This window comes from Mus musculus, chromosome 3 (assembly GCF_000001635.26).
Source record: "Mus musculus strain C57BL/6J chromosome 3, GRCm38.p6 C57BL/6J".
NCBI lineage: Eukaryota > Metazoa > Chordata > Mammalia > Rodentia > Muridae > Mus > Mus musculus.
This window is the reverse complement of record NC_000069.6, coordinates 153,618,130-153,644,036: the sequence shown is the minus strand read 5'-3', so window position 1 is coordinate 153,644,036 and position 25,907 is coordinate 153,618,130. Positions and strand designations below refer to the sequence as shown.

The window sequence follows — 25,907 nt, the reverse complement described above, 5'->3', positions numbered from 1 at the left end:
GAGTTGTGGTTGTTTAATGTTAAACTTGCAGCTTGTCTGAGGCTATGACTGAGAACTCTGCCCCCTCACAGGCTTTGCCTCCAGGCACAAACACGGGAAGATTAAACATTAATTAAAATATCTGCACAGAGGATAAGCTGCAAAGAACCGGAAGACTCTCTGGGCTCCCAATAGGGAGCCATTTACAAAGGAAGCATTGGTTTGGGCTCTGGAGGTGGTTTTGGCTTCCTTAGACCCAGGAAGCATCTTAAGGGGGAGTCTGTTTCCTGTGCTTCATAGGCAAGAAGATGGCGTTGGGTCTGCTCAGGAGCCCCAAATGTTCCTGCCCAATGTTAAGAGTCCTTGACACTTATTCCCGAGAGTCTTGGGGCTGAGCAGGGAGGTTGGTTCCTTCTCAGCTCGGTTCTTCTTCTCTGGTTAAGCCTCAGGCTTTCTGCAAACCTCTTAGCAAGGGCGCTTAGCTCTCCATTTGCCGAGGTGAAAATCCTCCCTCTCTATTCTGCCTTACAGCACCGATCCTTGAAAATACTTTGGAAGGCCTTCATTTTTCAGGCCTCGGTTGTTGACCTAGTGGCCTGCATTACAGCCTTAGCGAGGCCTTTTCTTTAGTTTTTGCCCACACTGGCCATTTTCCAACATAACGGGGTCCTGTGCTAGGGACACTGGTATGGGAGAGCTCACAGACTGTGTGGCCGTCCACCATCCTTGGTCCACATCTGGAGCACTGTCTGACCTAATTGTCCTTGAGCCTTATTCTCTGGCTGACATTTCTTCCCTGCTACCTTTGCCATGGTCACATCCCTTGCCGCTTCTTGGCAATGACCCTGTTTCTTTAGTCCATCATCTCCTTTTAAAACTGCGTGCGTTCACGGCTCCTGAACTATTCCTCAAGTATGACCAATTTTGCGTTGCTGGAGAGTCCGAGTCCAGACTCGTTTAGATACAATCAGTGTGACTTGTACGCCTCTCTTCCTTCCGGTTCTGCTTTCTTCGCAGGGTTACGTTTTCTCTTTGGACTTTGTCTTCATTTGTTTCTCTGGTTTGCCATTTATAAAGCGCTAACAGCTCCCTTAGGGCACGCTCTGAGCAGACAGGATCTCTCTTCTGTTCATGGTCAAGTTCAGGACTGAGCTGTGTACATGGTAGGCGTTCAGACAGTATTTGCACAGTGAACATGTTATGGAAAAGCCGGGGTTTTAAATTTTCCTTTAACAGTTACTCTCTGTAGCATTCAGCAAATTACATTGTGGAGGTCAAGTTTCCTCAGCCAAAAAAATTCAGAGCAGCTCCATTTTGTGAAGATGTTTGGCCAACTAGAACCAACCTCTTTTCCCCACTCAAGTCCTGAACTAATCCTGACATACAGGTACAATAGCTATTGTTATTGCTACTATTGTTAGTGTTGACTGATTTAGGACTGACTTTATCCAGGCCTATGGCTGGAATAGAAGTAGAATTCAGGAGCTGACCCCAATCCTGTTTGGGAAAGAAAGCTTTGGTTGTTTCCGTTTCACTGGTAGAAGAGTGTGGGCTGCCTACCTGTTTGTGGAGTCAGGATTTCTGATTGATCATTGATATGGTAAGGGCTTCCAGATGTAAACTGTCTCATTCCTGTTACATCACTGAAATGTAATAGAGCCAGAGAATGGAGTCTGTTCTTGTCTTTTAATCACATGGGGATTATTAAGACATCCCTTGTCTTATATTTAATCGATATGCAATATTTTATATGCTTCCACGGCTCTCGCCACGTTAGGAAGGTAACATCCACATTAGCTAACTAATTTTCACATTAGCCATAAAAATATGGTTAGTGTTCAGTACCGTGAAGAACACACACAGGTAGTTTGCATCTGGAAATGCTAATAATTGCCAGCCATTAATACTGTAAATTCAATTCGAATGTTTTAAATGTCTCCTCTTTCAAGATTGAGAGTTAAGATTAGAATTTAGAATTGAGTACCAGTCTGCACAAGTCTTAAAAGGAAAAACAAATGAATGTGACTCAGAGCGCAGCTGGAGGCAGGCCTGCGTGATTATTCTAAAGCTGTGATTGGCATGGATGTTCAGGAATTCAAATGAGAATGCTTCTTTGTCATGCCTGCTAGGGTCGCTGCCTCTCCCAAGGTGGCCAGTGTCACCGATATCATCAGCAGACTCTGATAACAAAAATTCAAGAGTCCAATTTCTGATTTAGTCTACTAGTCTTTTTCTTCTGCATCCCAGACTTGAAGATGGGTGAGGGAATTTTCACTACTGAGCCATGTTTACCATTCACATAACCAGTGGTTCTCAGAGATCATCCCACACTGTTTCAAAAGACAGACCATGTCATCTGGCTATTAACTACTATTTGTCCAATCAGAACTCAGATGCACTGGCCAACCCCTCTGAAGACATAATCAAAGAGTAGCAACCAGCCAGTGTGTTGTGTGTGTGTGTGTGTGTGTGTTTATCATGTAGGGGAATGTGCCTTCAAATAGTATGTGTATGCTGGTGTATGCATGCTTGTAGAGGCTAGAGAGAGCTCAACACCAGACGTCATTCTTTGGGAGCTGTCTGCTTATTTCTTTTAGACAGTCTCTCACTGGCCTGTCAGGAAGTCTCAGGATCCATCCCTCTGCCTTCCAGGTGCCGAGGCGACCACTCTCTGTGCAGACTTTTGTACTTAGGTTCTGGGGAACCTTAAAATCTGACAGTTTTGCTCTCAAGGCAAGCATGTTCCCAGCAACAGTCTTCCCCTATGCACACCTCGTTTACGTACAGTTTTAAATTAGCCTTTACTGTGAAATAAAAGGAGTGCTTGCCTGGGTGCTGGATGCTCACTCCTCACACATGCTACAGCTTCCAGTGCTGCTCATAAAACTGCTCATAATGGTGGTTTTCAAAGTGTGTGTGTGTGTGTGTGTGTGTGTGTGTGTGTGTATGCGTGTGTACATGTGAGTATGCCTTTGTGTGTGTGGTAAGCTATGACCTTTTGCAGTTTTTTTTTTGATAATCATGATATTGGAGATGATTATGACTTAAAAGAATACATAGGCAACTATTTCTGAACATTCATGAAGTTAGGTTCCCCCCCCCCCCTCCCATGGAGCATTTGATATATTGCTTGGTGCTTTGTTCTGGAATGGTTACTTGAAGAATATAAAGTGTAATATAGATTTTCATTTTAATGGGAGTGTTATAATACCCTCATATTTTTTCCACTTCTCATTAGTTTTTATAACCTATGAATTACCTAAAACAACTTCAGTCATTGGGATCTTGACTTGACACTTATCTTACTGTGTGTGGAGGTGTCGTCTGAGAGATGGCATCTGTATTTATGGTGCTGATATATAAAGGTAGATGTTAGGACTGTTGTCAAACATGCACATGATGCCAGGCACAGTGTGGGCTAGGTGTTGTCAAAAAAGATAATGAAGGCACAGTTATAGTAGTAGCTTATGCAAAGGTAATGAGAACATGGGTTTGCCACCACTCTTTATAGACTGGTGTGACAGATTGTATATGCTTGGCCCACGGAGTGGCACTATTAGGAGGTGTGTCCTTGTTGGAGTAGGTGTGGTCCTGTTGGAGTAGGTGTGTCACTGTGCATGTGGGCTTTAAGATCTTTGTCCTAGCTGCCTGGAAGCCTTTGGAACAAGAGGTGGAAGAACTCTTAGCTCCTGCAATCCCACATCTGCCTGGACACTGCCATGCTCCTGCCTTGACGATAATGGACTGCACCACTGACCCTGTAAGCCAGCTCCAATGAATGCCATCCTTATAAGAGTTGTTTTGGTTATGGGATCCATTCACAGCAGTAAAACCCTAACTAAGACCACGGGTCTAGTGAAGATTTTGCATTATTTATTTTTGGCTTATTTCTCCAGTCTATTTGCTCACTGACAAATCATTACATTATTACTTGCTTAAGAAAATACTCTATCCCAAGGCTTCACGCCTGAGTTATCCTCTTGTAGGTTGTTGATATTTGTACTAATTTGTAGGTAGAGACAAATACTGGCTACATTGTTAGTCCTTTATGTCTGGGTATCCTGCCATTGTGGGTTCAGCCAGCTGTGGCTCAAAAATATTTTAATTAATTAATTAATTAATTAACTTTATATCCCAATATCACCCCATCCTCCTCACAGTATCCCCTTACACAGATCCTCCCTCCTTTTCTCCTATAAGAAAGGGACCCCCCCCCCCCACAGTATTACTCTCCCTGGCACATCAAGCCCCTGTATCCTTGCTTACTGAGGCCAGACAAGGCAGCCCTGTTAAGAGAAAAGGATGTATAGACAGGCAACAGATTTAGGGACCAGTTACTGGGAGATCCTCATGAAGTCCAAGCTGTAGTTCTGCTACATATGTGGAAGGGCCTAGGTCCAGCCCATGCTCACTCTTTGGCTGGTAGTTCAGTTTCGGGAAGCTCCCAAGGGTCCAGGTTAGTTGACTTTATTGACCTTCCTGTGGAATCTCTATTATCTTTTGGCCCTTTAATACTTCTCACAACTCTTCCACAAGACTCTGTGAGGTCTGTCTAATGTTTGGCTGTGAGTTCTCTGCATCTGTTTCCATCAGCTGCTGGATGGAGCCTCTCAGAGGCCAGTAATGCTAGGCTACGATCTGCAAGCATAACAGAGTATCATTAATATTTCGCTAATAATTGGTTCTTGCCCATGGGGTGGGTCTCGAGTTGAGACAGTCATTGGTTGGCCATTCCCTCTGTCTCTGCTCTTTTCCCTGCACATCTTGTAGGCAGGACACATTTTGGGTCAAAGGTTTTGTGGATGGGTTGCTGTACTTATCTGTCCACCAGGAGGCCTGCCTGAAATGTTCGACATCCTTAGTCATCAGGGAAATATAAATCAAAGCAACTCTAAGATTCTACCTTCAGAATAGCTAAGGTCGAAAACTCGAGGGACATCACATGCTGATGAGAATGTGGAGCAAAGGAAGTGCCCCACCATTGCTGGTGGGAGTGAAAATCGTCCAAGTGCTCTGGAAATCAATTTGGCGGTTTCTCAGAAAATTGGAGATAGTTCTACCTCAAGACCTAGCTGTACTAAAGATGCTCCACCATTCCATAAGGACGTTTGTTCAACTATGTTCATAGCAACTTTATTCGTTAATAGTCACAAACTGGAAATAACCGAAATATCCTTCAACTGAAGAATGGATAAAGAAAATCTGGTTCATTTAAACAATGACATATTACTCAGCTATTAAAAACAAGGACATGCCGGGCGTGGTGGCGCACGCCTTTAATCCCAGCTCTCGGGAGGCAGAGGCAGGCGGATTTCTGAGTTCAAGGCCAGCCTGGTCTACAAAGTGAGTTCCAGGACAGCCAGGGCTATACAGAGGAACCCTGTCTTGAAAAAAACCAAACAAAACAAAACCAAAAACCAAACTAATCCAAACCAAAAACAAAACAAAAAACCAAAACCAAACAAACAAACAAAACAACAACAACAAAACAAGGACATAATGAAATTTGCAGGAAAATGGCTGGAACTAGAAAATATCATCCTGAGTGAGGTAACGTAGATCCAGAAGATCATGTGTACTGGCTAGTTTTGTGTCAATTTGACACAGCTGGAGTTATCACAGAGAAAGGAGCTTCAATTGAGGAAATGTCTCCATGAGATCCAACTGTAAGGCATTTTCTCAATTAGTGATCAAGGGGGAAAGGCCCCTTCTGGGTGGGACCATCTCTGGGCTGGTAGTCTTGGTTCTATAAGAGAGCAGGCTGAGCAAGCCAGGGACAGCAAGCCAGTAAAGAACATCCCTCCATGGCCTCTGCATCAGCTCCTGATTCCTGACCTGCTTGAGTTCCAGTCCTGACTTCCTTTGGTGATGAACAGCAATGTGGAAGTGTAAGCTGAATAAACCTTTTCCTCCTGAACTGCTTCTGGGTCATGATGTTTGTGCAGGAATAGAAACCCTGACTAAGACATCATGCATACTCTGTACTCCCTTATAAGTGGATATTAGCAATAAAGTACAGGATAACCATGCTACAATCCACTGACTCAAAGCCAATAAGAAGGAGCGTCTAATTCTTCCCAGAAGGGGAAATAAGATAGATACCAGAGTTGGATGGAGGAAGGAATTGGGTGGGAGAGGGGAGAAGGGAGAGGGGAGGGGAGGGAGTGGGGCAAGGAGAGATCAGGTGTAGGGAGAGCAAGGGAGAGAGAACAGAATTTGGCGGGGGGGGGGGGGTCATTTCTAGGATATGCCAGGGACCTGGGACAGTTGGGAGAGGTTCTAGGGTGGCAATGGGGGTGACTCTAGCTGAGACTTCTAGCAGTGGGGAATATGGATCAAAAATATTTTTAGAAGATTGTTTCTGGGGTGGGGAGATAGCTCATTGGGCATAAATGCTTGCTGTATGAAGACCTGAGTTCTGATTCCCAGTATCCATGGTAAGAAACCATGGGTAGCTGTGTGTGCCAGTTACTCAGCTCTGTAGGGGACAGAGAACAAAGAGGAAGGCCAGGTTTTGCTGGCTACCAGCCTAGCTTCAGGATTAGGGAGTTATCCTGTCATGAAGGATTCTGGTAAAGAGAGATGCAGAGAGAAAGGGGGAGGGGGAGAGGGAGAGAGCTCCAGCAAGAGGGGGGGGGGGGAGCGACAAAGCAGGACATCTTCCAGAGCATGAGGAGACATATTAAACACCTGTTGAGTTGGTAGAGACAAGCTGTGACTGTATGCTACTGGGTACGTTGTATCTGTTACTGAAATCTTGGGCTGTTGTCACATGCACACCGATATATAACTATGTGAGCTCTTACTTATTCAATTGAAATGGCAGTTTGTGTGTCAGCCTCTCTGTTGTATATGTTTGGTGCCGCTGGACTCTGAGCCCACTGATGCTCCACCATCCCATAAGGACATATGCTCAACTATGTTCATAGCAGCTTTGTTCGTAATAGCTAGAGAGGGCTAACAGCCATCGATGTGACTCTCTTTAATAACTACTTGGGCGTGTTAAGTTCTTTATCTCTAGTCGTGAGCTGTGGTCTGGGTCCTGAGACTATAACTTTCTGCTCACATGCCTTTCCAAGTGTGGCCGTGTATGGGGACTTCTCTGATGAGGAACCTGAAGGAGAGGGCCCCCAGCAGATGGTCCCATCTACTGTCCACAAGTGTCTGCTCTGGGTTTGACATTGTAAGTGTGAACTCAGATCCTGTCTCCAGTCCTCGGGACACTGAAGTTCAGAGAGCCAAGGCCGTGGGGCTGGTTGGTGTGTGAGCTGAGACACAGATCCTAGAACTGCAATGATTCCTGTTTAAAAAGTGGTGTGGCTTTTTTTGTTGTTGTTCAGTTCAGTTCAGTTCAGTACAGTTCAGTTCAGTTCAGTTCAGTTCAGAATTCCTAATTGAGCACCAGCTCCCCTGGAGAGGGGAAGAGAAACTAGTGAGTTAAATAGATACACTCCCATTTCAATGTTGCAACCGAATGCTACTAGCTTGTAACTGGATGCCTCCAGGTTGCAAGCTCTGGGTGGTATTTGGTTCTGAAGCACTTCTTGTAGTTTCTCAGTCACCTTAGGTATCCAGTGAATATTTTCAGAGCCAATGCACAAACAGGCATTGGAGAAGGAATCGCTTTCTGTGTTTCCTGTGGTCTTTTTTTGTGTCTGCACTCTGAGTCCTGCTCCTGCCTCCTGCTTCCTTCCTGAATGGTTTTGTTCATAGCTCCCTGAATGCTCTACTGTTTTGGTCACTGCCACCAGAGCTTTACAGAGCAAATGTGGCATCCCAGGAATTGTTGGCACAGGACATGTAGGAATGGATCAGACCAGATCCAGCCAGCACTGTCCTGGAGAAATGCTCTCACATTCAGCTTTTCCCAGGAATTCCTACCTGATTCAGTTCTCATGGCAGAGAATCTTGTGTGAGGATCAGAATTCATTCAATAGTGCTGTGCTCTTAGGTATTTGTGTGTGTTCATGTGAGTGTACATTATGTGTGTACATGGGTGGATGCCAGAAATTGAGTTGATATCAGGTTTATTCCTCAATCAATCTGTTAAACTAACTCTCTTTCTCTGTCTCTCTCTGTCTCTCTGTCTCTGTCTCTCTCTGTCCTCTCTCTCTCTCTGTATACTATGTACATGCCAGAAAGAGTACTTGATCATTGAGAACTGGAATTTCAGGCAGTCATGAGCCACCACACAGATGCTGTAAATGGAACCAGGGTCCTCTGTGCTCTTAACCTCTGAGCCATCTCTGCAGCCCTCCTCACCTAAGGTTTTGAGGTAGCGTCTCTCACTGAACTCTGAGCTAGGCAGTTCTGCATGTGGGCTGGCTGGCTAGTGAGCTCCTAGGGTCCACCATCCTCTGGCGTGTCTGTGTCACAGCTACAGATGCACACTGCCAGGCCATGCCTCGCATTTCCTCTGTGAGTTGGGATCAAACCCAGGTCCCCATGCTTGTGTGAGAAGAGCACCATGAATAGAGCTCCTTCTCCAGCTCCTTGGTTCCTGATTTAAAAAAAAACCCCACTTTTTATTGATCCTTTGTGAAATTCACATCATACAACCCGATCCCGCTCATTTCCCTGCCCCTTTATATCATATCTGCCCCCAGCCCTTGCAAACCTCCCCCCACAAAACAATATAAAAAATAGAAATAAAAACAAACAAACAACAAAACATCTCACCATGAAGCTGCAATGTGTCATAGTATGCTCCACTGTATACCCTTTGCCCACACAGCTTCACTTACAGATGTTCATTGCAATGAGTCATTGGTCTGGTTGGAGGCCTCTGGCTTCTGCTACAGGATCAATACTGGGTCCTCACAGGATTTTAGATATCCTGTTGTTGCCCTGTGTCATGGAGATCCTGCAGCTTTGGAGCTGCAGGACTGGTCCCTTCACACACTCCAGCATCTCCATCAGATGGAGTAGATGTTAGTGTGGGCCAGCTCATAGCCCGGGATAGGAGTCTAGGTGGTAGCTGAGCTGGTTCTCACACCAGCTGTCCTTTACATGTGCCACCAGGGCCAGCTCTCCCGCTCACACCCATGTCACCAGGGCCAGGGTTCTTGATCCTTAAGTGTGAGCATGACAAGCACACCACACACCTGGATTCTGGCTCTACCTGATGTCACAGCCGGTGACTTTAAAAAAGACTCCAAGTCGACGTCTTTGATTTCATGGAATGTCCCATGATGGACAGAGGCAGATGGATCAAGATTCACACACTGGCTGTTGGGAAGGGAAAGCATCTTTATGAGCCTGCTCATATCACTCCTAAGTGGCACAGGAGGCTTTCTCTCTCCCTTCAGCTCTTGAAGTAGTCCTGAGAACGTGGGGGGTCATTCATGTTCTTCTAGGTGAGGGCCAGTGAAGCGGGGAAGGAAATGAGGAGAGTCTTCCTGCAAACTCTCTTCTCCAGGACTAGGCTGTGTGCTCAGGGTCATGAGAAGGGACCAGGAGAGAGCGGGAGAGCCAGCTACCTGGCGGTACTTATTTATATCCCTCCCCTGGAAATTGTGTGGATAACTCATTATGGTCGTCCACTGCTTCCTGTGACCTCCTGGGGGGCTTCCTTGCATTCCTTTGCAGATTTATGAGTAGATATGCAGCACCCCCACTGGAGTTCCTTGCGAAATTGCGGAGACCACGATTATTTGGGTTCTAAATTGTCCTTGTCCAGTTTTAAGCAAATGAATAAAATTTTCACCCTCTGGGCCACGATTCACGAGGAACATTGCTGCAGTAACAGCACATTTGGTTTCCAAGGAAACAACATTATCCATCCTTCCTTCCTCTTCCTCAAGCCTGATTTTTTTTTTAAATTAAATCTGTATTTGCATATCGTGTGTGCATATGCATCTTGCATGCTAGGGCTCACATTAGAGATCAGAGGGCAACTTGCGAGTAGGTTCTCTCCTACCATGTGGGTCCCAGGGATTGAACTAAAGTCTCTGGGAAGGTAGGTTCACTCACTGAGACATCTTGTGGGCTCCAAGCCTGAGTTTTGTAAAGAAATAAAACGAGCCATTGAATCTCTTGTTAAAGCTTTAGTTCTGAGAGCAACTCCCAGGAAACAGTTTTCTCCTCCTCTTCTTAATATTGTGGACAGTATTCTGCCAAACACCCATGCATCCTAAGTGGCCTCAGAATCAATTACTGCCTTGATTAGAACACACAACTGATGACTGCATCATACTGCAGAGGCACAGTTCTTCATCCAAGTTGTTTTCCATCCTGTGGCTTTGTAATTACCAACTTGGGATTCAGTGTGTCCCATGAAAGCGTAGGCTATGGTGTGTATGCATATTTTACCTGTGGCATGCATTTGCATTCTGGCTAACTGGATGGATCCAGTAAATTTGTCTTTTGCAGATGACTTCATTACTACATCTAAGCATCACTTCTGCAGATTGAATCACCGGGTAACTAAAATATTTGTGGACATTGTCTAAACTACTTAATTCTGTTCAACTTTGTTCAACACATATATGTACTAACATCAGAGAACTCTGGAGTAGTTTATAAGCTTACAGGGAGTCAGTGAGAAATACCCATTGAAGACTTTTTGACCCTTCAGGGTCCTCTCTGCTGCACACATACACAGACAAACAAATACACACAGTCTCCTGTCGACAAACAAATATATACACAGGCACAGAATCATACAAACAAGCACAGAAAGACCCCTGTAGACAAACATAGTGACACACAGACATACATGCAGATACATATACAAACATACAATCAAATATAGACACATACACAAACATACAGAGACAGACAGGCACACACAGACATATAAATACCCGGAAACACACACAGCCCCTTCTCTCTCTCTCTCTCTCTCTCTCTCTCTCTCTCTCTCTCTCTCTTTCACACACACACACACACACACACACACACACACACACACACACAGCTAGCCCCTCTCTGTCTCTCTGTCTCTCTCCTTCACACACACACAAATAGCCAGTGTCTGTCTGTCTGTCTGTCTGTCTCACACACACACACACACACACACATACACACACACACACACACACACACACACACACACACAGCTAGCCCCTCTCTGTCTCTCTCTCCTTCACACATAAACATAGCCAGTCTCTCTCTGTGTGTCTCTCTCTTACACACAGACAGACAGACAGACACACACACACACTTCAACCCGTTCAGACTCGCACATGCTTCTGACTTGAGGAATTTGGTCTATATGCCTAGGTGCCAGCAGGATTTGGTCTACATTGCATTGAAAAATATAACAAGACCAGCAAGGCAAAATAAAACACTAAAAACAAAATGCACTATCAACCAGGAATAAAATGAGGCATTGAAGTTGTTTTTAGGAGATTCCAGAGTTTTCTATAAGGTTACAGACACTGTTCCTGCTGGAAGCCTACAGGGATTCAAGGATTTAGCTTACCCTTGGTGATCAGATTTTATGAAAAACATAAAGCATAAACAATGGTTCTGTCCTTTGCTGGAAAAGCTTCATGTATTTGGTGTCTGGGTATTTGTTTACATACAGCTGTTTCCTCTTGGTGACAGAACTTGCTGCCCATTCAGTCTGAACTCTGGGAAATGAGATTGGCTTCCACCCTTGAAGACGTAAGAGGTCAGTGGGGGTGATCAGCTGTGATTGGCCACCGCCCTTACAGACAGACCGGATCAGTGAGGGTGTGCTTCGATTGGCTGCTGCCCTTACGGACATACAAGATCAGAGGGGGTGTGCTGTATTTCGTTGCTTTTCGTACTTCTTTCCCCAGAAAAGATACTGCATGGGAAAAGATACTGGTTGTAGAAGCAGAAGCCAGGGAAGCGAGCTGAGAGCAGGAACCTCCTCCCTGTGTTGTGTGGTAGCAGTGGTATCTCCCAGGAGATTGGGTGGAATTCACAGTCACTGCCTGCAGAGTGTTAAGGAGTCCAAACCTGTTCTTGACTCTTGACTCGTCTCCAGACCATCTGTGGACAACACAGGTGTGAGCCATGCTGTCTGGAAGCCCGACTGTGCAGAAAGTGGGCTGGGTGTGAAGGTGTGGCTGCAGCTGGGGTGTGCAACAGGCTACTGCAGCATGTCTTACTCTTAGATGAGGAGAGACAGCAAAGAAGGGTTGGATGGGGTCCCTGCAGAGGGAGAGGGCTCTGGACATGGGTGGGCTTTGACTACACTGCATGATCTATATTCTCCAGCTAAGTCTCGTATCCTAAACTTCCAGATCCTTCCACGGGGCACTGCCAGTTGTGAACCAACCACTCAACCCTAAGCTTTTGGGAGGACTTTTCTTTTCCAAGGCATAAACCATCTTACATTCTCTAAAAAAGAAGGTACTGAGAAAAGCTTTTCCTTACAGGAGTTGTATCCACTGAATAGTACTAGAAATTGAGGCTGGCAGGATATAAAAATGTTAATTTGTTTAAAAAAAAACCAAACGAACCCATTTCATGTTAGCATAAATTACATATATTTCTGAGAAATAATTTGCAGGCCCCCAAAGTAGTAGAAATGGTAGCAGTTGACGCACAGTCTCCCATCTCCCCTTACAGAAGACAGCTGGGTTCTTGTATCATCTCTGATCCAGTCTGTTGAGATTTGATGTGTCCACTGAGGTAGATGGAGAAAAATACAACCTAAGGCAGATATGGTATTGGAAAAGAGGGTGTTTGGATGGCTGCTTCAACATCCTGTGGCCATTCAACCCCTGACACTGCAGAACCCCACTTGGAGTGTCTTTATGTGTGAAGGTTAGATGTCATGTGGAATCTGAACCAATCAACACTCCATTCCATCTCTGCAAACCTCGCCGCTTGACAGTACACGTCACATTTTTCTCACTTATGCATGAGTTGGTAATGTCTTGTGTTGGTCATTTGAAAAGAATGGTTAGCTGAGTTGATACCAACCTTCCAATTTTTTTTTTTTTTTTTTTTTTTACACATCTTCTTTGGTGATAACCAGAAGAAGAAGTCTGTGTCTTAATTACCATTCACATGTTGTATCAAAAAGGTACCCATAAAGACTGAGCACTGAGAGCCTGCCAAACACATGATAGCACACTCACATTCTATAAAAATCCAGATTTTTCACTTGAAAAGTGTATTTCTTTGTCATCACACCAAATACTCTTAGTTGTTATTCTTAAAGTGGCTGAATTGCCTCATGCATTTTCCAAATGTCTGTCGAAGGCTCAAGTCTGAAGAATTGATTCCTAGCTTTCCTTTCAAGAAAGAAACTGGGTTCAGTAAGGGCGCCGCCAGCTGAACTTATGGCTCATGGTTTCCTGGCTATCCCTTTGTGATAACTGTCTTGCCCATGTCTGCAGTAGAAATGCTTTGTATTTCTTGCTTCATCATACAGAACGTAAATGCCGGTCTACACAAGAACTCAGGAACTTAGTAATTCTTACAGTGTTGGCAAGAACATTCTAACTGAAGCTGGTATTTGGTTTTTGTTGTTGTTGTTTTTTGTTTGTTTGTTTGTTTGTTTTTTTGGAGCATTGACTATGGAGGTCACAATGGATGCTCCTTCAGCGTGATTCATGCTAAAGTGCTGTTAGCCATGCATACTTGGTGCAGATCTTGGCATGGAGAGCAGGCCTTAGAGTTATTTAAAGACAGGCTTTGTTCTTGTTCTTGTTTTGCAGTCAGTATTAAGGCTTGAACCTAGAGACTGCAGCCCTCTCGGCAAGCACTGGACAACTGAGCTGTAGCTCTCCTCTTGTGTTTGGAAACAGGACCTCGGTAGGTTCCTCAGTGGCCTGGATCTCTGTAGCACCAAGTGTACACAGGCAAGGCTGGGAAGAAGGCTCAGCTGTTGTGAATCTTCTCAAGCTAGGATGCTGAGATTCCCAGTAGACGGACCTGGTGCAGTGGCGTGCTGTGTTTCATCTTCTATAAGGTGGCATGTGACGGCATCGCTGGGCGGACTAAAGCTCAGAATGTGTTGCCGGTCTACTCCAAGTGCATGTCGTATCAAAAAGGCACCAATAAACACTGAGCACTGTTTCTTCAGATGAATTAGAGCAGATATGCTCGCTCCTCAGTTGGCAAGGAATGCCCTAGAACACTGAAAACTCTAGTTGCTGATTCAGAGTGTCTGAGGCAGGGGAGCCTGTGTGTGCCCCGAGTCCCTGTGTGGTCTAAACTTCTTTTTGGGGTAGCAGGGTATAAGAATCAGAATCTAGCTTTACACGATGTCCCATGCAGACCATTCAGCAAACACACATTGGTTCTTCATGTCTGCATGGTCTTCGAATCTCACTTGACTTCACTTAGCTTTACCTGGGATGGAAACATTCCTCAAGCTTCATTTTTTTTGTCTCTCCGAATAATAGTTTGACAGTCACTGATTCACTATTTACATGTTTTCTAACATTTCCCGTTTTTCAGTACCTACTATCTATGAAAGCCAATTGACTGAGCTTTTAAAGACATGAATGACTGCCCATAGCTTAACCCAGAGGCTCCAAGCTCTGTGGCTGTCTTTGCGGTCTTCCTAAAGTTTCCCAAGCTTACCTTTTTGTGCTTTGAATGATTCGTTCTCAGTACTGCTGCCATAGGTGTGCCACATGAAATGTTGGTAGTTTGAATAATTATTAGTAATGTCAGCTTGCAGTCATATAGTTATATAAAAACACTGCAAGAGTTGGTTCTGCAAGACTTCGTGCTCAGTGCCAGCAACCAAACAGGAGAAGACGGTAAGTGTGTGGTTATTTTAGTCTGGGTCAATACTGGGATGATGAAAGGGATAGAGAGGTTGGGCATCTAATCCATGGAAAGTAGGTTTCCCAAGGCAGTAGTTCTAAGCTGAAAACTTGAGATGGTGCTTGAGTTATATACCTGCGAGGCAGTGGGCATGGGGGAATAAAGGGAGTGGGAGAAAACCGGAGTCCCTCCAGAGTTTTGATGCTCTGGACGGGGGAACATGGGAGGACTTTCCACGAGTCCCTGGGTGGGTGTCTGGCTGTGAGACGCCATTGAACCTATCCCGCCAGGGGGTGGACAATGGGGCAGTCTGAGGTCTCTGGGCCTCACTGAGGCCAGAGATAACAGGTTCTCACTCTCAGGCATCCCAGATGCTGCTGGACACAGTAGAAGAGAGGAGAACAAAATGGGGACCCCGGGGGTCACTCAGTCATCCCCAGGGCCAAAGGGAGGAGAGGGCAGGGAGAGAGGGGATGCTGGGTGGTTCCCATGAGGGTGAGAGTCCCTGGTTTGGTCCAGTCTGTGACTGGAGCGCAGAAAGCCTTCCAGTGGGAGGTTAGACACGGTTCTTTAGGGAAAAGCCTATCCCATTGTTCAAGCATTGTGGACCTTGATGAGCAGAGACAGTCTATGGTTTTAGGGCTTTATTGTAGAAAGGCAGAGAGAGAAGGTAGAAAGAGAGAGAGAGAGAGAGAGAGGGAGAGGGAGAGGGAGAGGGAGAGAGAGAGAGAGGAAGAGAGAGAGAGAGGGAGAGAGAGAGAGAGAGAGAGAGAGAGAGAGAGAGAGAGAGAGAGAGAGGTGTCAGCCATGGCCATGTGGAGAGAAGGGGGAAGGGAGGGAGAGAAGGAGGGCTAGAGATGAGAGTAAGAAAGGTGAGGGCTTAAGGAGAGTGAGGAGGGGTCAAGCAGCTCTTTTATAGTGGACTGGGCTACCTGAAGACAGGAATACTCACTTACACATGAGTTCAGAACCTTATACGCATGGTTCAAGCTCCCCCCTTTCTTCAAAGGATGCAAGTTTCCTATGCTCCCGGATGTTCGCTGGCTGTTCTGAAATGATTGGCTCTTTCACGTTTTGGAGATTTGCCCATCTATCCTTGATGTAACTGAAGCAGAGGCTCTGAGTGATAACATCTAGAGTTGAAAGATGGGTGCTCTCCCATCCTAGAACTGACACACTGGCCCAGACCACTGAATTATGTAGGGACTTTATAATGTGACTGTATCCCTGGAGCCAAGAATACTTGCTGGGCTTGGGGACAATTCCTTTGAGTTGGTGGGTGGTAGAACTGCCTTGGAACACTAGGAAAGCCACTCTGGTACTGTACAGATTGTGAAGCCATTTCCAAGTGGGATAATGTTGTATGGCCAAGCCTTGGATAGCATCGCTGCACATATCGTACATTTTTATTGAGCTCCACATACCTGCCCTTTGAATGTTCTAATGTATTATTTACATGGAGCAAAGAGCCACTGCATTCTAAATGCCTGCGATTTATCACGACCATTTCAGAATTGAGTCCTGTGGCCATATGCTAATTCGACTAGAAGGAAACTCTGTGCTGCGTGCTGAAATTCCATGCTTAAAATTTCAGCAATGGTTCCTATGCTCTATTAATTAAAACAGACGCTTCATAACTTTTCCACACAATAGAGAAAGCATTCAGCAGCACATACTTGAATTAAAACCCTTAGAAGCCTTACATTTTCTGGCCTGGCAACCTTGGATTTCTAATTTATGTGTCCCATCTGTACTGAAGGAGAAGGCAAGTTGAAATTTACAGCCATCCCAACTGGGAGTGTTAAAGTTCTTCATTATATTAAATGAGAGCTTATTTGTGTATTCAAATAGAAAAAAAAAACCCACGATTGGACAAAATGAAATCTACATTTAATTCAAGGTGGGTTATCTCCTGAGGTTCAGACCATTCTGCTTCCCTGACAAACCCTACTCAGTCATGGGATAGACGGAGGGAAAGCCAATCTTGATACAGCTTTTTACACTGACTAGTGGGGTCAAGATTGGTGTCTGCACAAGTTAGTGTGATGAGCCCTTGCACCTGGGATTTCGTAACTGTATACCTGGGAGTTTGTAACTCTATACATGGGATTTTGTAACTGTATACCTGGGATTTTGTAACTGTATACCTGGGATTTTGTAACTGTATACCTGGGATTTTGTAACTGTATACCTGGCAGTTTGTAACTGTATACCTGGGAGTTTGTAACTGTATACCTGGGATTTTGTAACTGTATACCTGGCAGTTTGTAACTGTATACCCGGGAGTTTGTAACTGTATACCTGGGATTTTGTAACTGTATACCTGGCAGTTTGTAACTGTATACCCGGGAGTTTGTAACTGTATACCTGGCAGTTTGTAACTGTATACCTGGGATTTTGTAACTGTATACCTGGCAGTTTGTAACTGTATACCCGGGAGTTTGTAACTGTATACCTGGCAGTTTGTAACTGTATACCTGGCAGTTTGTAACTGTATACCTGGCAGTTTGTAACTGTATACCCGGGAGTTTGTAACTGTATACCTGGCAGTTTGTAACTGTATACCCGGGAGTTTGTAACTGTATACCTGGCAGTTTGTAACTGTATACCTGGGATTTTGTAACTGTATACCTGGGATTTTGTAACCATTTCTGTGGTTAAGTAAGAAGCTGAGATGCTGTATGTTCACAGAAGAGGCTTAAGTAGACAAGAGCAGAGATGGACAACAGAGATGGGAGTGGAGCTCCCAAGTATTTCAGAGCATCTCTGTCCTTGTTTTCCCATTGAGTTCTCAGGACCATGCTTGTCCCTGCCTCTGAGGTCTACAGGACTCCTGACGCCTTCTGAGGAACTTCCTGGGCTCTAAAACCAAATGTGTTCTGGCACACTGGAGCCACAAAATGAGCCAGATCTCTATCTCCTGACGAGATGGATCATAGCTTCTGTGATTCATATGTAACTTTAGATCATGTTCTTAGCTGAGTTAATAATTGATGGCTTCTCCATATGCTAGCCATTGTAAAGTTTCTAAAAACACGACAATAAATACAGAATTTGAAATTAGTTTCTTAACGGAGAGGCATGTACGTATGTGTGCATGTGTGTAAGTGGTTCTTGGTTCCAAATTTGGGAAGTTACAGCCTTTTAAAGTTTGATGTGGAGACAAAGACTATAATCTCTCAGGGCTAGGAAGCAGGTAATGTTTTCAGATTGAGAATTCATTATTGATTTAGAAATTGAGTTTATAAGTAGCCCTGTGGCTGCTCGGCACTAAGGACATTTTTTTTTTTTGCTTGTTTGTTTTGTTTTGTACTTATTTGCTAAAGATGATGGTTTCTTACTTAGGAAGTCAGGCTGTGGGGGTATTGAGGAAATAGCTTTTCTAAAAGCAAAAGAGCACAAAGGTAAGGGTAAACTACAGTTATATACTATTCCATACAAATATAAGAGAGGAGAGAAAGGTGGGAGGGGAAGAAGCTGGAAGAATCCAGAGAAGTGACTGGAGCAGTTCCTTTAGATGTGGGATTCTATGAGGATGCCAGATATGCAGGCAGGGCGCTGTGTTTGCAGGCAAGGTAGCAACCTTAAACCTGTCATAGGTGCTTGTTGAATGTTATCCACCAATCAAAACAACTGCCTCTTGCAGCAGATCCACAGTGACCCATTGTCAAATGTCAGTGACTGTTTATAGTGGGGTACAGAGGGAAGCAAGTGGGGAGGGTCGTGGCCCTCATCTGAGTACCAGCCACTCCTCCCAGTCAGTTTCATGAAATTCTACCCTAACTGCACATTGCTCTGTGCTCTGTGGTGGTATGCTAGTGTGTACAGGCTGGGAAAGGTTAAAAGAAGGGTGTCTTCTACCACATGGCTGTGGAGAATCCATTGTCTGTGTTTCAGGCAACCCTTCACTCACTCATACAGTTGTTGGTTCCACAAGGTGAAATGTTACTTTGATTTGTCCTTGGGACCATAGGAGGAAGGGGTAGATGTTGTTTGTGTTTCCCCAGGGAAGGAATTCTTGCAGCACCAGCAACACCATTCACATGGTTTTTGTACAGAACACATTGACAATTGCATTAGTAAAATTCAAGTTTCCGAAAGCCTCTGAGAGCATTGACTGAGTAAAACAGTGGAATCTACATTAAAGTACTGACTCAGCGCTACTGAGTAGAGGAAACAATGTCAGAAGGACATAGAGAGCACAGCAGACAAAAGACACAGCCGACAGACAGGGCACAGAAGACAGACAAAGGACACAGCAGACAGAGGGTACAGCAAACAGACAAAGGACACAGCAGACAGACAGAGGGCACAGCAGACAGAGGGCACAGCAGACATACAGAGGACACAGCAGACAGAGGACACAACAGACAGGACACAGCATACAGACAGAGGGTACAACAGACAGAGGACACAGCAGACAGACAAAGGGCACAACAGACAGACAGAGGGCACAGCAGACAGACAAAGGGCACAGCAGACATACAGAGGACATGGCAGACAGACAGAGGACACAGCAGAAAGAAAGAGGGCACAGCAGACAGAAGACACAGCATACAGCATAGGATACACTAGACAGAGGGCACAGCAGACAGAGGACATAGCATACAGCAGAGGGTACACTAGACAGAGGGCACAGCAGACAGTCAGAAGACACAGCAGACAGACAGAGGACACAGCAGACAGACAGAGGGCACAGCAGACAGACAGAGGACACAGCAGACAGAGGGTACAGCAAACAGACAAAGGACACAGCAGACAGACAGAGGGCACAGCAGGCAGAGGGCACAGCAGACATACAGAGGACACAGCAGACAGAGGACACAACAGACAGGACACAGCATACAGACAGAGGGTACAACAGACAGAGGACACAGCAGACAGACAAAGGGCACAACAGACAGACAGAGGGCACAGCAGACAGACAAAGGGCACAGCAGACATACAGAGGACATGGCAGACAGACAGAGGACACAGCAGAAAGAAAGAGGGCACAGCAGACAGAAGACACAGCATACAGCATAGGATACACTAGACAGAGGGCACAGCAGACAGAGGACATAGCATACAGCAGAGGGTACACTAGACAGAGGGCACAGCAGACAGACAGGGCACAGCAGACAGTCAGAAGACACAGCAGACAGACAGAGGACACAGCAGACAGCAGAGGGCATAGCAGACAGACAGAGAGCACAGCAGACAGATTTTCTGGCTCGGATAAGGACTACAGTGGCAAACTTTTGCAGTAATTCAAAGGCATTGTCATTTACTTAAATAGCACAGAAAATCACTGATGTTCCCAAGGGGACCTAGGGTGCCACACCACCTCCAGTAGGATCTGTGTGACAAGTTTCACAGACTGAAGTGATTGACCTCAAAAGGGGGAGGCCTCCTGGAACTGGTTGTGGAACTCTTCACAGGAGAAAAAAATTATTAAGCCATACTTCTCATGGCAATCTATCTGTTTTGTTTTCTTTTATTCCTTTTCTTATTTACATGTTCTTGGCAGCCTAGGCCAAGATCTTAAGCGAGAATAATGGGTAAGAAACCACCTCTAGAGATGGGGGTCACAAAAACGACCTTATCCCTGGGGAAACCAAAGCTTTACTTTTTAAATCATTTACAAAACTATGATGATAGATAAAAACTTTCCCAACAATAAAATTTCATATGGCTACATGTGTGTCATCGGAGGTCAGTTTTGGTGTATGGTAAAGAAATCCTCAATTAGAATTAAAATAGTTTAAATTTATGTGTTGAAGATTTATAAAAAATCAGGCATTAGATGTTAAATAATAATTGACCATGGGGCTGGAGAGTTAGCTCAGCTGTTAAGAGTACTGACCATAAAGATTTATTAACTTGCTCCTGGAAATATGCCACTGGCTGTGGACTCCCACTGAATATATCCTTTTAGAATTATTATATTTTGATGATTTTTATTTATAATGATGTTACCTGTTCTGTTTGTGATTCACTGAAGACATAGTTTCAGAGTTGTAACGCTTGGATGATTTTTGTGCTTTACTGTGCCAAATGGTTTTTGTTGGTATTTGTGATTGTTTCGATGGATACAGTCTCTAAGAGATGTAATACTTGGTTTTTTTAATGTATAATGTTTGGTTCTTTAATGTATAAAATCCCATCCTTGAGAACTGCAAAATACACTCAGATTCAAACTGCCTCTGTGTTTGTTTCTGTTTGTCACTGCCAAATCCTTATCCACCTAGCTTCGAGGACCCTCATTCCAGGGATCCCCATACCCGAGTGGGGTGGTCCGTGGTACTAGGTGGAGTGAGGGTGTGTGTGTGTGTGTGTGTGTGTGTGTGTGTGTGTGTGTGTGTGTGTGTGCATATGCCTACATATAGATGACTCATATATTCAATGGCCTTTGGGTCTTTGGTATTAAATATGGAGGACTGGATGTTGCCCACCTAACATTTTTCATGAACTTCGTTGTGAAAGGTCTCTATAAGGTCCCAAGAGGATACATGAACAAAGGCTCGCTCTAGCCGTGGGTCAAGTGAGAGTGACGTTTTCCCTCCTGTCCTTTCTAGACTCTTCTGTTCCTGACTGGAAATGACACCCCCTAGTCAGACGTGTTACGGAGCTCACTGAATCCTGGGGAAAGGGAGAGACAGCGTTGAGTAAGGGCTTGTGGGTATGGAATCAACTCCCCATTCTAAATTGATACTGTTCTATGCCAAAAAAATCGTTAGGTCTTGGATGTTAAGATGGGTTCATTTTTTTTTTTCCACTGAGAAACTTGTCTGTCATCCAGATGTGGCCTCTGAGCTCTGTGTTTCCAGTATGCTGATTTATTATGTACACTGATGTGGCCTTTGGGCCCTTAGTGTTAAATATGGATGTCTGAGTGTTCTGCACTTCATCTTAATTGTGAAGAAATTTCCTGTCAAGGAAGCGAGTCCTTCCTGAAGTCATCAGTCTGCAGCTTTATGGGGTCTGAGGATGCTAAGTTGCATTCAATTAAGCTTTATTGATTCTGATTAATTTGTGGGAAGTTGCAGAATGGGAGTTTAGAATATTTAAAATGAAATTGTTTTACTGTTTATCAGAGGGCACTTAATGAAATCCAGTTGCATGTGAGTGCTGGGTTGAGTCTCGGTACATGCTTAAGAATAAGGATGCTTCCAGCCTTGGCTGGGGAGCGCCTAGAACATGTTAGAGGGAGCTTGAGATGCTGGCAGTGGAGCTGGCAAGAAGGTCAATAGAGATCACATTCAGGTTGCCTTAAACAGAATCTCTGAGTGGTGAGAACCCCTGCCCCCAAGGTGATGCCAACGCGCAAACAGCCTGCCCTGAGCGAGAGAACTAGAACAAAGCTCTTGGGAGCTGCATGGATGAACAAAGCTCTTGGGAGCTGCATGGACTACCCAACATTTCAACAAAACGAATGGGTCAACATGATCAGTACTTAGTGTAATTCAGATAGACTTTGTGCCCGCCCCTCTTTGAGAACCGTTCGGAGGTTCTAACAGGAGAGAGCAGCCATTTGTGTGCCCTTGACTGGATGCTGGCCCTGCTGTGTTTGGGGCAATTAGTCCTCTTCTGAGTGTCCAGCTTCAAGAGGGACGTGTACAGAATGTAGAGGGAGGAAGAGAACATTTGTCCAGCTTCCAGATCAGCCAAACCAACCGTCAGCAAGGCGACATCTTACTTTTTAAGGAAGGGTCCTTCTCTGTATCCTAGGCCATTCTTGCCTCTGGGTTATGATTGCTACAGTTGTGGGAAAATGCCTCTATACTAGCATATACGTCCTTAGAGTGTAGGGATTCTTAGAAATGTTTTTTTTTCCCCCACTATGGCTTTGTGCATGTACTTTCAAGATAAATGCTTGATTCTCTCTCCTCTTGTAATTATCAGCACTTCTGAAGTAGAGGAATTGGAAATGAGAGCTGCATCCTTAATGTCTGCTCTCAAATCCAGTCTGCAGTGAGAAGCTGGGAGAAATGCCGTGGTGGGAATCCTGTCTGTTCAACCACGGCGATAAGGAGGGATGGCCCAGGGACAAGCTGTCAGTTTGGGTATCGGAGCATGGTGTTTTTTGGAGGCCACTATTGCCAGCATTTCCTGCTGCAGATGTAACGCTAAACCAGGCAGCCGTCTGTGGGCTTTTCCCAAAGGGTGTAGGGAGATCAGTATTGACCTTGGAAAACCTTCTCATCTTTTCATACCATTTGGTAGCCCCAGCTGTGGGCTCCTCAGGACGAGTGAGAGGTGATGCCGTGGGAGACAGCGGCCTTGACGCCTCATCTTTGTCCAGATCGCCTTGTGCTATGGCAGGCGGTGCCTTACCTCACAGGGTTCCTCAGTGAGGCGGATGAACTGATGCACGTTGATCTGCTGAGGACCCCGCAGGGCTTGTGAACCATTGGATAACATCCCATCTCTTGCTACACATGATTCATCATTTGCTCCCTGGTCTGTGGGGTCCTCAAGGGCAGAGGAGACACTGTCCCTAGGACACATGCGGGCTGGGGTGCGCATGCGTCAGAGTGCTGTGTGCTGGGTTGGCCAGCTTGGCTCTCCCAGAGCTCTGTGTTTTCAGCTTACTACCTCAGTGCGTCAGCATTACTCCACCCCAGTGAAGAGCGCCAAGTCTTCCTGATGCTCTGCCTACTAACACGGTAGACAACGCTGCATCTACTCAGGGGTCCACAGCCTCTCCTTTCCTGTCTTGATGCATGCAGGCCACCACAGCTCCCCATCAGTATCCCATCCTGCCCATGGTTCTCCAGAGCACCGGTAAACCTCTGATTCAAGTGACCTACAGAAGACTGACCTTTGGGCCGAAAGGGCAGTGGCTATGACAGAGGAGATGTGGAAAGGGAGAGAGCCTGGTGTCGCGCCCTCCAGACACCCAGCAGGCAGCCTGGGAGGGAAAGTGCTTTTACGAATGGGCCCCTTGCTGCTGCTTTTAGGCTGCAGATGAGAAAGAGGAGGTCTACAGTGGTCTACAGTAGCATTGAGAAATAACGGAAGTGCCTACATCCCCCCACCCCCCGCCCCCAAGAAACCCAGAGCATTTCCACAGCTGTATTACCCGAAGCTGCCGACTTTATGCTTCCAAGAATTGAGAATGAATACCTGCAGTTAGTACTAAATCTGTATGTGCTGACTGACAGATTAAGCACGAGGGACGTTAACGGAGATTAGAGCGTGGATTCCCCCAACAGTGAATGTCAGGATTATTTTCCATCTTGGAATTGAATGAAATTGCCTCCGTGTTTCTCGCCATGCCCGGTGCCGTTATAGCCTCCCAGAGCGGGTCTTGCATTACTCCTCTCTTTAGAAATCCCTCATTTACTCTAACAGTATGTCTTGCGCTCTTTCATGTTAAGGCTCGGTGCTAGCTATGAGAAAATGCAAGACACAGTCTTTGGAACCTCGGCGCTTGTATTGCGGGAAACTGAAAAATGAGATTATAAACTGACACTTCAAGGCCTTCTGTGATGAAGTTCCATGATACCTCAGTGGTATTGGGAAGCAGCACAGAGAGCAATGCTGTGCCACCATTGACACGAATAGCTGTGCTTCTTCTGCTATGGGCCTTAGAGAGCCGAGACCGGTGTCTTAGTTCTCTAGGCTACAGAGGGCAGGAGGAACGCCAGAAGGAGTCTGGTAGTAAGCATTATGTCTGAATTTAAGACCTGACCTGAACTCTTGGTGAGGTGGCTCAAATCTGTAATCTCTGCTCCTGAGAGACTGAAGCAGGAGGACTGGCATAAATCTGAGGTCACTCTGGGATGCATAGACAGTTCCAGGCCAGCTTGGGCTGCAGAGTATTGACCCTAAAGTGAAATACCAAATCCTGCCTCCAGTGGGAGTGGGGGTGGTCTCTGACGCGTGCATGCTTTGGGGACACCTTTCCTCCTACTTTGTTGCCTTGTTCAACCTTAAGAGGAGAGACGGTGTCTCATCTTACTGCAACTCGATATGCCATGTTTGGTTGATATCCATTGTAGGGTATTTGTGCTGATTTGTTGTTGTTGTTGTTGTTAACTTGATCCACGCCTAGAGATATCTAGAATTATTAAAGGCATCACTTGAGAAAATGCGTCCTCCATCAGATTAGTCTCTGGACAGATTAGTCTGTGGAGCATTTTTCTTGGTTAATGATTGATGGGGTAGGGCAGAGTGCATTGTGGGTGGTGCCTCTTCAGGGCAGGTGGTTCTGGGTTATAAACGAACGCAAGCCAAGCAGAGCAGGGGAGGCAGGCTAGTAAGCAGCACACCACCATGGCTTTGCTTCAGTTCCTGCCTCCAGGTCCCTGTCTGGGTTCCTGTCCTGGCTTCTCTGCGTGATGGAGCGTCCTCAGGCTGCTTTTGGTCATGGTGTCTTATCACAGCGTAGTGATTTGAGGCAGCATTAGAGCTGGGTGTGGTGGCACACACCTTTAGTCCCAACACTCAGGAGGCAGAGACAATCGGATATCTGAGTTCAAGGCCAGCCTGGTCTACAGAGTGAGTTCCAGGACAGCCAAGGCTACACAGAGAAACCCTGTCTCAAAAAACAAACAGACCAAAAAAAAATTCTTTAAAATGGGTCAGCATTAAGGAAGTTTGTATTTCTGAGAAAAATTCCGTCTGTACCTCTCAGAAGTGGGAAAGGACTATCACTTAAAAGGCTCTCATAGGTGACAGGTAATAAGGTAGGTACTTCCTATAGGCCAACGAAGTCCACCAGAGTGGTGTTGGTCTCCCTGTTCTGTATTGGTCATTGAAACCCACCTTAGATGTGTCAATGTGAATGACATGGAACATGACCTTGGAACTTGCTTCGAGAGGACACTGTAATGTCCTTAGTGCAGAGTAAGGGAAGCCAGGTGCAATCCCCACTGGACTTCAGATGGACCTGCTGCAACCCGCTCAGGCCAGCTGCTTCAGTCATGACTGGCCCTCCTCCTAGGACTAAGGGAGTGGCTTAGCAGTACTCATACCATCTCCTATGCCACCAAGAGGCAGGATCTCAGAATTCCCTAATCAAATATTCCTTATCCAACTCCATGCCAGTAGAGACTTTTCCTTGGATCTGTCCTCCTGAGAGATGTCTGACCACCCATCAGCCTGAGGAATCAGGTGCCTGCCCTTGGGATGGTACCACAGCTAGCAAGCTGTACCAATGCAATAGGAAAACAGGAGTTCTGTAGAGGTGCGTTGTCAAGGTGAGCCTTTATACACATTTAGCCATGGCTTGGCCATTC

At 45.5% G+C, this 25,907-nt stretch overlaps 1 protein-coding gene across 4 annotated transcripts in view; it reads left to right on the top strand.

The window, feature by feature from the left end:
* The window catches only part of St6galnac3 (ST6 (alpha-N-acetyl-neuraminyl-2,3-beta-galactosyl-1,3)-N-acetylgalactosaminide alpha-2,6-sialyltransferase 3), a 526,860-nt gene that overhangs the window by 81,097 nt on the left and 419,856 nt on the right, over positions 1 to 25,907 (top strand). Inside the window, exon 2 of one of the 4 annotated variants that reach the window (XM_030252509.1) lies at positions 21,240 to 21,343. The exons of the other annotated variants lie outside the window; for them this stretch is intronic. The gene's annotated coding sequence lies outside the window, so the exon portion shown is untranslated. The remainder of the gene's footprint in view (positions 1 to 21,239; positions 21,344 to 25,907) is intronic. 4 annotated transcript variants of the gene reach the window in all.